General features: G+C 41.6%; 1 long non-coding RNA gene across 1 annotated transcript; it reads right to left on the bottom strand.

Moving 5' to 3' along the window:
* Positions 1 to 3626: 3626 nt before the first annotated feature.
* On the bottom strand, positions 3627 to 5213 carry LOC115145516 (uncharacterized). The gene is made up of 3 exons (XR_003865975.2): positions 4898 to 5213; positions 4313 to 4461; positions 3627 to 4045 (listed from the first exon to the last, which is right to left on the bottom strand). It is a non-coding gene; the product is annotated as an uncharacterized LOC115145516 (long non-coding RNA).
* Between the last annotated feature and the right edge of the window lie 3983 nt (positions 5214 to 9196).

The following is a 9196-nucleotide window of genomic DNA, read 5'->3' as shown; positions in this document are numbered from 1 at the left end:
AAATGGATCAATTGAAAGTGTGGGTTCAAAGCTCCAATCCAGATGTGTTGGTCATTACTGAGACGTGGTTAAGAAATAGTGTTTTGAATACTGATGTTAACCTTTCTGGTTATAACTTTTTTCGGAAAGACAGATCTTCCAAATGTGGGGGAGGGGCAATCTTTACCAAGGAACACCTTCAGTGACTTTCAAATAGCTCTTTGTTGACTGTTGCTGGGTGCTACCGTCCTCCATCAGCACCGGCTTGTACCCTAAACTCTCTCCTGGCCCCTTACACTAAGTCTGAATATGTCCTGCTAGGTGACCTAAACTGGGACATGCTTAAACCACCTGACCAAGTCCTAAAGCAATGGGACTCCCTAAATCTTTCTCATATTTTTACCAATCCCACAAGATATGACTCCAAACACCCAGAAAAGGCTACTCGTCTTGATGTTATCCTCACAAATAATACTGACAGGCATCAGTCTGGTGTTTTCTGTAATGACCTTAGTGATCACTGTTTTACAGCCTGTGCTCGTAATGGCTGCTCAGTGAAACGAACTGTCCTGATTTGTCATAGACGCTTGCTAAAAAACTTTAATGAGCAATCCTTCCTTCATGAACTGGCCTCTGTAAAATGGTATAGAATCAGCTAGATCCCTTCTGTCATAGATGCTTGGACCTTCTTTTTTTATATTTTCAGTGGTATTGTTACCAAACACGCCCCCCTAAAGAAAATGAGAATTAAAAACAGGTTCAGCACCTGGTTCGACCGTGATCTTGCAGAGTTACTCCACCTCAAGAATTGCATTTGGCGAAAGGCTTGGCACACGCTTACTCAAGCTGACTGGCTATCATTCAGGCAAATGAGAAATAAGTGCACTCAGGCTATCTGCAAGGCCAAAGTTAGTTACTTTAAGGAGCAGTTCTCTCTCTCTGTGGGTCTAACCCCAAGAAGTTCTGGAAAACGGTTAAAGACCTGGAGAATAAACCCTCCTCACAACTACCCATGTCTCTTAATGTTGATAATGTGGTTGTTACGGACAAGAAGCACATGGCTGAGCTCTTTAATCAACACTTTATTAAAGTCTGGATTCCTATTTGACTCAGCCATGCCTCCTTGCCTGTCCAACATTTCCTCATCTCCCACCACTTCTAATCCCTGATGCTTCTCCTTCTTTTACCCCTGCCCCGCTACAAAGTTTCTCGCTGCATGCAGTCACTGAATGCGAGTTGCTAAAGGAACTCCTTAAACTTGACCCCCAAAAGAATGACCCAGATGGTTTGACCCTTTCTTCTTTAAGGTTGCTGCCCCTATCATCGCCAAGCCTATGTCCAACCTTTTTAACCTGTCTCTCCTTTCTGGGGAGGTTCCCACTGCTTGGAAGGCAGCCACAGTTCGTCCTTTATTTAAAGGGGGAGATCAAGCTGATCCTAAGTGTTTTAGGCTAATTTCTATTTTGCCCTGTTTGTCAAAAGTGTTGGAAAAACTTCTCAATAATCAACTGACTGGCTTTCTTGATGTCTATAGTATTCTCTCGGGTATGCAATCTGGTTTCCACTCAGGTTATGGATGTGTCACTGCAACCTTAAAGGTCTTCAATTATGTCACAATTGCCCTTGATTCTAAGCAATATTGTGCTGCTATTTTTATTGACTTGGCCAAAGCTTTTGATACGGTAGACCATTCCATTCTTGTGGGCCGGCTAAGGAGTATTGGAGTCTCTCAGGGGTCTTTGGCCTGGTTTGCTAACTACCTTTCTCAAAGAGTACAGTGCATAAAATCAGAAAATCTGCTGTCTCAAGCCGCTGCCTGTCACCAAGGGAGTACACCAAGGCCCACACTCCTCTCAATTTACATCAACAACATAGCTCAGGCAAAAGGATGCTCTCTCATCCATTTATATGCAGATGATACAGTCTTGTACTCAGCTGGCCCCTCCCTGGATTTTGTGTTTAATGCTCTACAACAAAGCTTTCTTAGTGTCCAAACAAGCTTTCTCTAGCCTTAACCTTGTTCTGAACATCTCCAAAACAAAGGTCATGTGGTTTGATAAGAAGAATGCCCCTCTCCCCACAGGTGTGATTGCTACCTCTGAAGGTTTAGAGGCTGAGGTAGTCACCTCAAACAAGTACTTGGGAGTATGGCTAGACGGTGCACTGTACTTCTCTCAGCACATATCAAAGCTGCAGGCTAAGGTTAAATCTAGACTTGGTTTCCTCTATCGTAATCGCTCCTCTTTCACCCCATCTGCAAAACTAACACTGATTCAGATGACCATCCTACCCATGCTAGATTACGGAGACATCATTTATAGATCGGCAGGTAAGGGTGCTCTCAAGCGGCTAGATGTTCTTTACCATTCGGCCATCAGATTTGCCACAAATGCTCCTTATAGGACACATCACTGCACTCTATACTCCTCTGTAAACTGGTCATCTTTGTATACCTGTGGCAAGACCCACTGGTTGATGCTTATTTATAAAACCCTGTTAGGCCTCACTCCCCTCATCTGAGATTTCTACTGCAGCCCTCATCCTCCACATACAACACCCATTCTGCCAGTCACATTCTGTTAAAGGTCCCCAAAGCACACACATCCCTGGGTCGCTCGTCTTTTCAGTTCGCTGCAGCTAACGACCGGAACGAGCTGCAACAAACATTCAAACTGGACAGTTTTATCTCAATCTCTTCATTCAAATACTCAATCATGGACACTCTTACTGACAGTTGTGGCTGCTTTGTGTGATGTATTGTCTCGACCTTTGTGCTGTTGACTGTGCCCAATGTTTGGTGCTGTTACCATGTTGTTAAGTTGTATTGCTACCATGCTGTGTTGTCGTGTGTTGCTGCCTTGCTATGCTGTTGTCTTATAGGTCTCTCTTTATGTAGTGTTGTGTTATCTCTTGTGATGTGTTTTGTCCTATATTTATATATTTTTTTAAATCCCAGGCCCCCGTCCCTGCAGGAGGCCTTTTGGTAGGCCGTCATTGTAAATAAGAATTTGTTCTTAACTGACTTTCTTAAAGGTTAAATAAAAAATAAATACAAAATAAAATGTGAGGATATAGGCCTAACCCTTGTAATGGAGACGGGCAAAATGCATATGCTACCACCTGATTGCTTAGCCATGGGAAAAGCAATGGTCCAGATTATATTAAGTGATCTAGGCTATAACAATGATTATTTCCGCAGTCTATTAGCCTATCGAGGTCTTGCTCAGCCTTAACCTCACAAGAAAATGTGGTTGGTTTATTAAATGCCTACCGCAAAATACCAAAAAGTTAGAATCAGTATTGGTATATTTACATTTACATTTAAGTCATTTAGCAGACGCTCTTATCCAGAGCGACTTACATATGTATATGCAAAGACCGAACAGTTTAACAGATTCAGGAGAATCCCATTGAATTAGGCTATTAATTTCAGTGCAGTTGCAGTTTTATGCATATCCTTTGATCACAGATTATGAAGCCTGAACATGTCATTAGCTCATAACATGAACATAGCTCATTAGTACACCCTTGTGGTTGAACATATATATTGTATGTCTTATGATCAACATTATTCATTGTTGTAACTAACACATACCATCAAGGGATACCTTACAATTGACAATAATGAACATCCTATGAAACCGCTATAAAAAAACAATCTGGCAATATTTTATTGGTACATGTGTCAATTTACTTTTATATTTTTTGTACACTCACATGGCAATCATAGACTGAAATACTGAATTCTGGTGTGTGGAATAGAGAGGAGGTGGGTATTGTGTGGATGGGAGGTTCTGCCTGTCACTTGTTTTCAACAGGTAGTCAGTCTTGGAAGGTAGACTCAAAGAAGGAGACTGCTCCCCTCTTTGTTCTGAGTGTTTGCAGTGCTAGTGTTTTAAGCTAATCTGTGTATCTCACATAATGAGCCCAGTATGATAGTTGACTTGCTTTTTCTTAGCAGATAATGACAATAACAGTAGCTGATGTAATGGAAAGTTGGAGGGTGGTTGGTAATGGAGGACATCAGGTGGATCCATGTCTGGGTGTTGGGCAGAACCCCTAGGTCCTGGAGAACAGGAGCAGAGTAAAGAGAAAGGGTAGGAGACACGTAAACAAGCAAACACACAGGTTAAATTATTATCAGGCATGTAAAAAAAACAGTTATTGAACTGTTTAAATGTTTGATTAGAAATGCAATAATGTTAATGGCAGACAGAAAAGAAAACGTCTGTTTTTTTTATGTCAGTGGGTTTGATAACGGAGGTAAGAGATGGTCCCTGGAAAAGACAGAGATGTCATGACCACTGAAGTCATACACCTTAACAGTACCTACCTGGATGTAGTTGAGGACTTTACGTAGCACAGGTGCTTGTAAGGGCACGGATGATAGGCCAGTCGAGGTTGTTTAATGACGCTGATTAAACAGAGCAAATACAGCACAGTATGGCTTGACAACTGTGTTAACTAAGAGTTTGTGTGGTTCTGAAAAGGGGAAAATTAAATACAACAGTAAATGGCAGGTTATAGGCTTAATACAACCTACAATTACATAAGCTATAAAAAAATATGGCTACAATTGGTTATCTGCTGGCTAACAACATGGCTGTGACTTCACCAATGAATGATCAGAAGAGTGTAACTACACAGCACTACTGATCAGCACCATCATCCTCACACAACTTGAATGTATAATGCATCCACAAGGCTCATTGCTAAAACAAATACCCACATAATCAGTATACATCAATATAACCACAGGGCATAGAAGACTAGACACTGAAATGCTAAATGTCTGAAATGAGATGACAGAAACAACAGGGTTAGCAAGCTTACAGTTGCTAGCTCACGGTAAAAACACTAATTAGCATAACAAAGGAGTGCGTCCACAACACATGAATTGTAAGAAACATGAACTCACATTTCTGAAGGACACCCACTGGCCTTGGCTAAAACAAAGAATGCTAACTGGAGGTAATCACATGAGATGGCTGGAATTTATCACGGCTTGTGTACTCTCTCTAGTTACTTCCTACTCCTCAGTTAGAGATCGCCCAGCATGCTCTGCTCCACATCACCGGTGGCCGGAGCTACAGCTCTCCTATAATGAACTAATATTTACTCTCATCAGTCTTTCGTACACTGGAAGTGGCGGTTACTCAGCGTGACCCAGTAGTTAGCCTTGAGATCGACTATTTGGAGAAACCCCTGGGCCAGTGTTGGTACTGCTGACAGCATGGCGATGCCGCACACCACGAGATGGCAAATGAAAATAGTTATCTGAGATTTGTAAATTCACCTTAACGGATGATGACCCCAGCTAGAAGCACCAAGCTTTCCCGGGTCTCGTTTTCCTTTCAAGCTAAGTCAATTGCCCAGATGTCGAACCTCTTGGTCCCCTTGATTCTCCTCCGGTGGCTCTCCGTTTTCTCATGTACTCTGTCCATGTTCAGTCTCACCTTGATTGATAGAAATCCAATAATATTTCATATTTCTACAAATGTATAACTCTCTTGGAAGGTCAGAAAATAAATTAACAGCGGACAATCATTTTTACCTGGTAAAAGGATGTGGAAGTTTTTTAAGTCCGCGCCTGAAGGTGGTCTTCGAAGGCGTTCTGATCTGGTTCGACACTTCCACCACATCAGGTGGAGTATCAGTGACCTCAAAGTACGTTATACAAAAACAGCAATAGAAAAACCCGAAGTCAATCACACTTTTCTTATACTACAGTATATGCAATCATTTCATATACACGTGCATTGTTTACGTCAGTAAACTGCTGCGGCTCCCCTCCATACAGCAGGCGATAGGGTGAGTACTCTGGAAGCCTGGACACTGCTGTTTTGTGTGCAAAGATAATTACTTTCAGATTGTCCTTCCATCATTCCTGGTACCCGTCTTTGCACATGGCAGTCTCGTTGGTCCGTTCATCCAAACGTGGAGTCACCATACATCTACACATTCACATTATATAACTCACATTTATATATATATATATATATATACATGTGAGTTATATCATGAGAATGTATAAAATAGATATCAGTGGCAATTTAGAAAAAGCTCATTTAAAAAAAAAATATATATATATATATATTTAAAAAAGTAAACCATTAGCAACCTAGCCTAACTACATTACTTACAATGGGGAAAATTCCAACTAGTTTTCACATATTCCTTGAACACCATCAAACTCATGAACTATGTAATTAACAATGTTACATCAATAATTTGAGTCATATTGCAATTTTGCACATTACATACCTGAATTTATATAGGGTTAATTGATGAGACGGGGGAAACGTTAGTTTTCAGAACTAGTCATTCTCCAAAAATGAAGAAGAAATGTCCAAGATGTCCAAGATGTCCCAGAGCGCTAAGAACCTTGGCGTGATCCTGGACAACACCCTGTCGTTCTCAACTAACATCAAGGCGGTGGCCCGTTCTTGTAGGTTCATGCTCTACAACATCCGCAGAGTACGACCCTGCCTCACACAGGAAGCAGCGCAGGTCCTAATCCAGGCACTTGTCATCTCCCGTCTGGATTACTGCAACTCGCTGTTGGCTGGGCTCCCTGCCCCTACAACTCATCCAGAACGCCGCAGCCCGTCTGGTGTTCAACCTTCCCAAGTTCTCTCACGTCAAGTTACTGCAACTCGCTGTTGGCTGGGCTTAAACCCCTACAACTCATCCAGAACGCCGCAGCCCGTCTGGTGTTCAACCTTCCCAAGTTCTCTCACGTCACCCCGCTCCTCCGCTCTCTCCACTGGCTTCCAGTTGAAGCTCGCATCCGCTACAAGACCATGGTGCTTGCCTACGGAGCTGTGAGGGGAACGGCACCTCAGTACCTCCAGGCTCTGATCAGGCCCTACACCCAAACAAGGGCACTGCGTTCATCCACCTCTGGCCTGCTCGCCTCCCTACCACTGAGGAAGTACAGTTCCCGCGCAGCCCAGTCAAAACTGTTCGCTGCTCTGGCCCCCCAATGGTGGAACAAACTCCCTCACGACGCCAGGACAGCGGAGTCAATCACCACCTTCCGGAGACACCTGAAACCCCACCTCTTTCAGGAATACCTAGGATAGGATAAAGTAATCCTTCTCACCCCCTTGAAAGATTTAGATGCACTATTGTAAAGTGGCTGTTCCACTGGATGTCTTAAGGTGAACGCACCAATTTGTAAGTCGCTCTGGATAAGAGCGTCTGCTAAATGACTTAAATGTAAATGTAAGATCTCACAAATGCACTCCATTGACGTCACAGCTCCCCCTAGCGGCAGTAATTATATAAATCAATTAAATGCAAATACCAGCGAGGCCTAGAAATGGCTCCATAAAATAACAAAATAAAATTACCTTACATATGTTTGTGTCACATATACACATGGCATATGTTTGGGTACCACCTTAACATCTCTGATCTGCTTGCCTCAATAAATGAATGCTAGAACATTGGTAGCCAGGATTATCTATTTGTGTCTAGTCTCTTAATAATTGCACAATGGTGCAAGTTAGACACATGTTATCGTTTGTTTGCATGTGAGCATATCTTTTTTGTTGGTCCTGTCAATGTTGAGTGATCACACATGCCTCAGCTTAAAGTGGGGATGTTTCATAGTATTTCTGATCATCTTAACTCACCACCAATTAATTACTTCTTTTTTTTTTACAGAAAACCACTGAACCACCACTGCAATATAGGCCTACACTCAGACAAAAAAGGTGCTATCTGCAAACTAGCAGGATTCTTCTTCTATCCCCATAGAAGAACACTTTGTGGTTCCAGATAGAACCCCTTCTGTGTCTTGGTAGAACCCTTTTGGGCTCCATTCCACAGAGGGTTGGTTCTACATGTAACCAAAAAGACTTCTCCTTTGTTATAACAGCCAAAGAACCCTGTTGGAACCCCTTTCTCAAACAGCGTGCTCAACAAGTTTAGTCTGTTAAGTTTACACCATTTCATTCTGTACTCAAACATCAGCCTGTTTAAAATAACACGCAACAATGCACCACCACCTTTTGAACGTTTTCGTCAACATCTGCTCAGACTTAAATCGCAGTGTTCCAAGAACCTCCACCAGGGGTGACTGTAGTATCCTCGGATAAAAATGAGACACAAGAGGCACCTAACACTCATTTTAGATCCCAAGGAGTCTTTATTTTCATACTGTATGCTCTCACTCTCATCGCCATCTCCTCATGTCTTTACTTAGAACTCCATCCATCCACACACATACACAAACTACACTATAGCATCTTGCTTACATGTATCACATTTTAGGCATCCAGCTGAGGCCTTGGATGGATCATGTTGCACTGAGATGGACACAGTAGTATATGTACAGTCATTTTTAGTGTTGTGGCAAAGTAATTGAACAGGAGAAGAGGATGTGGTTACTTGTGGAGGGAGAACAGTGAGGGTGGTGGGTTTAGCAGCTGATTGGTTGCTCTGGCTACTAAAAGTAGGATATTTAGAAAGAGATTTAGAAATGAGTTTGACATTGCCATAGTTCAACAGCCGTCATTAACACACTCCCAGAGATTGCAATACATTCAGTATTCACTGAATTACGTAGCCTACCCATCCCCATTTACAATTGTATTCATCAACGATAAAAATTATACGAGAGCACATTCAATTACATTATTATTGTAGACTATAGACTACTCTTGTATCTATCTTGTACAATACTGTAATCATTGAATGAAGTAGCTTACCCATCCACATTTATAATTGAATTGATCAATTAGATATAATACTAGCATATACAGTTACACTGTTGTAGAATAGGCTACTTCTGTATCCGCACTATATTAGGATACCGTTGTGATTTTGTCAGGCATGATTTTAGGTCTTCGATCAAAGTTGCATGTTGTACCTCATTTCCCTTCTTTAGTGAAAAGTAGTTGTGTCCCCCATTCAATTCAGTTCGAGTGTGAATGTGTAGTAGAGGTCGACCGATTATGATTTTTCAATGCCGATACCAGATAATTGGAGGACCAAAAAAATCTGACACCGATTAATCGGACAATTTTTTTATTTGTAATAATGAAAATTACAACAATACTGAATGAACACTTATTAACTTAATATAATACATCAATAAAAATCCATTTAGCCTCAAATAAATAATGGAACATGTTCAATTTGGTTTAAATAATGCAAAAACAAAGTGTTGGTGAAGTAGAAGTGCAATATGTGCCATGTAAAAAAGCTA

The sequence above is a fragment of the Oncorhynchus nerka genome, linkage group LG17, assembly GCF_034236695.1.
Source record: "Oncorhynchus nerka isolate Pitt River linkage group LG17, Oner_Uvic_2.0, whole genome shotgun sequence".
NCBI classification, from domain to species: domain Eukaryota; kingdom Metazoa; phylum Chordata; class Actinopteri; order Salmoniformes; family Salmonidae; genus Oncorhynchus; species Oncorhynchus nerka.
Note: the sequence above shows the minus strand (reverse complement) of the source record. Positions and strands in the feature narration are given on the sequence as shown.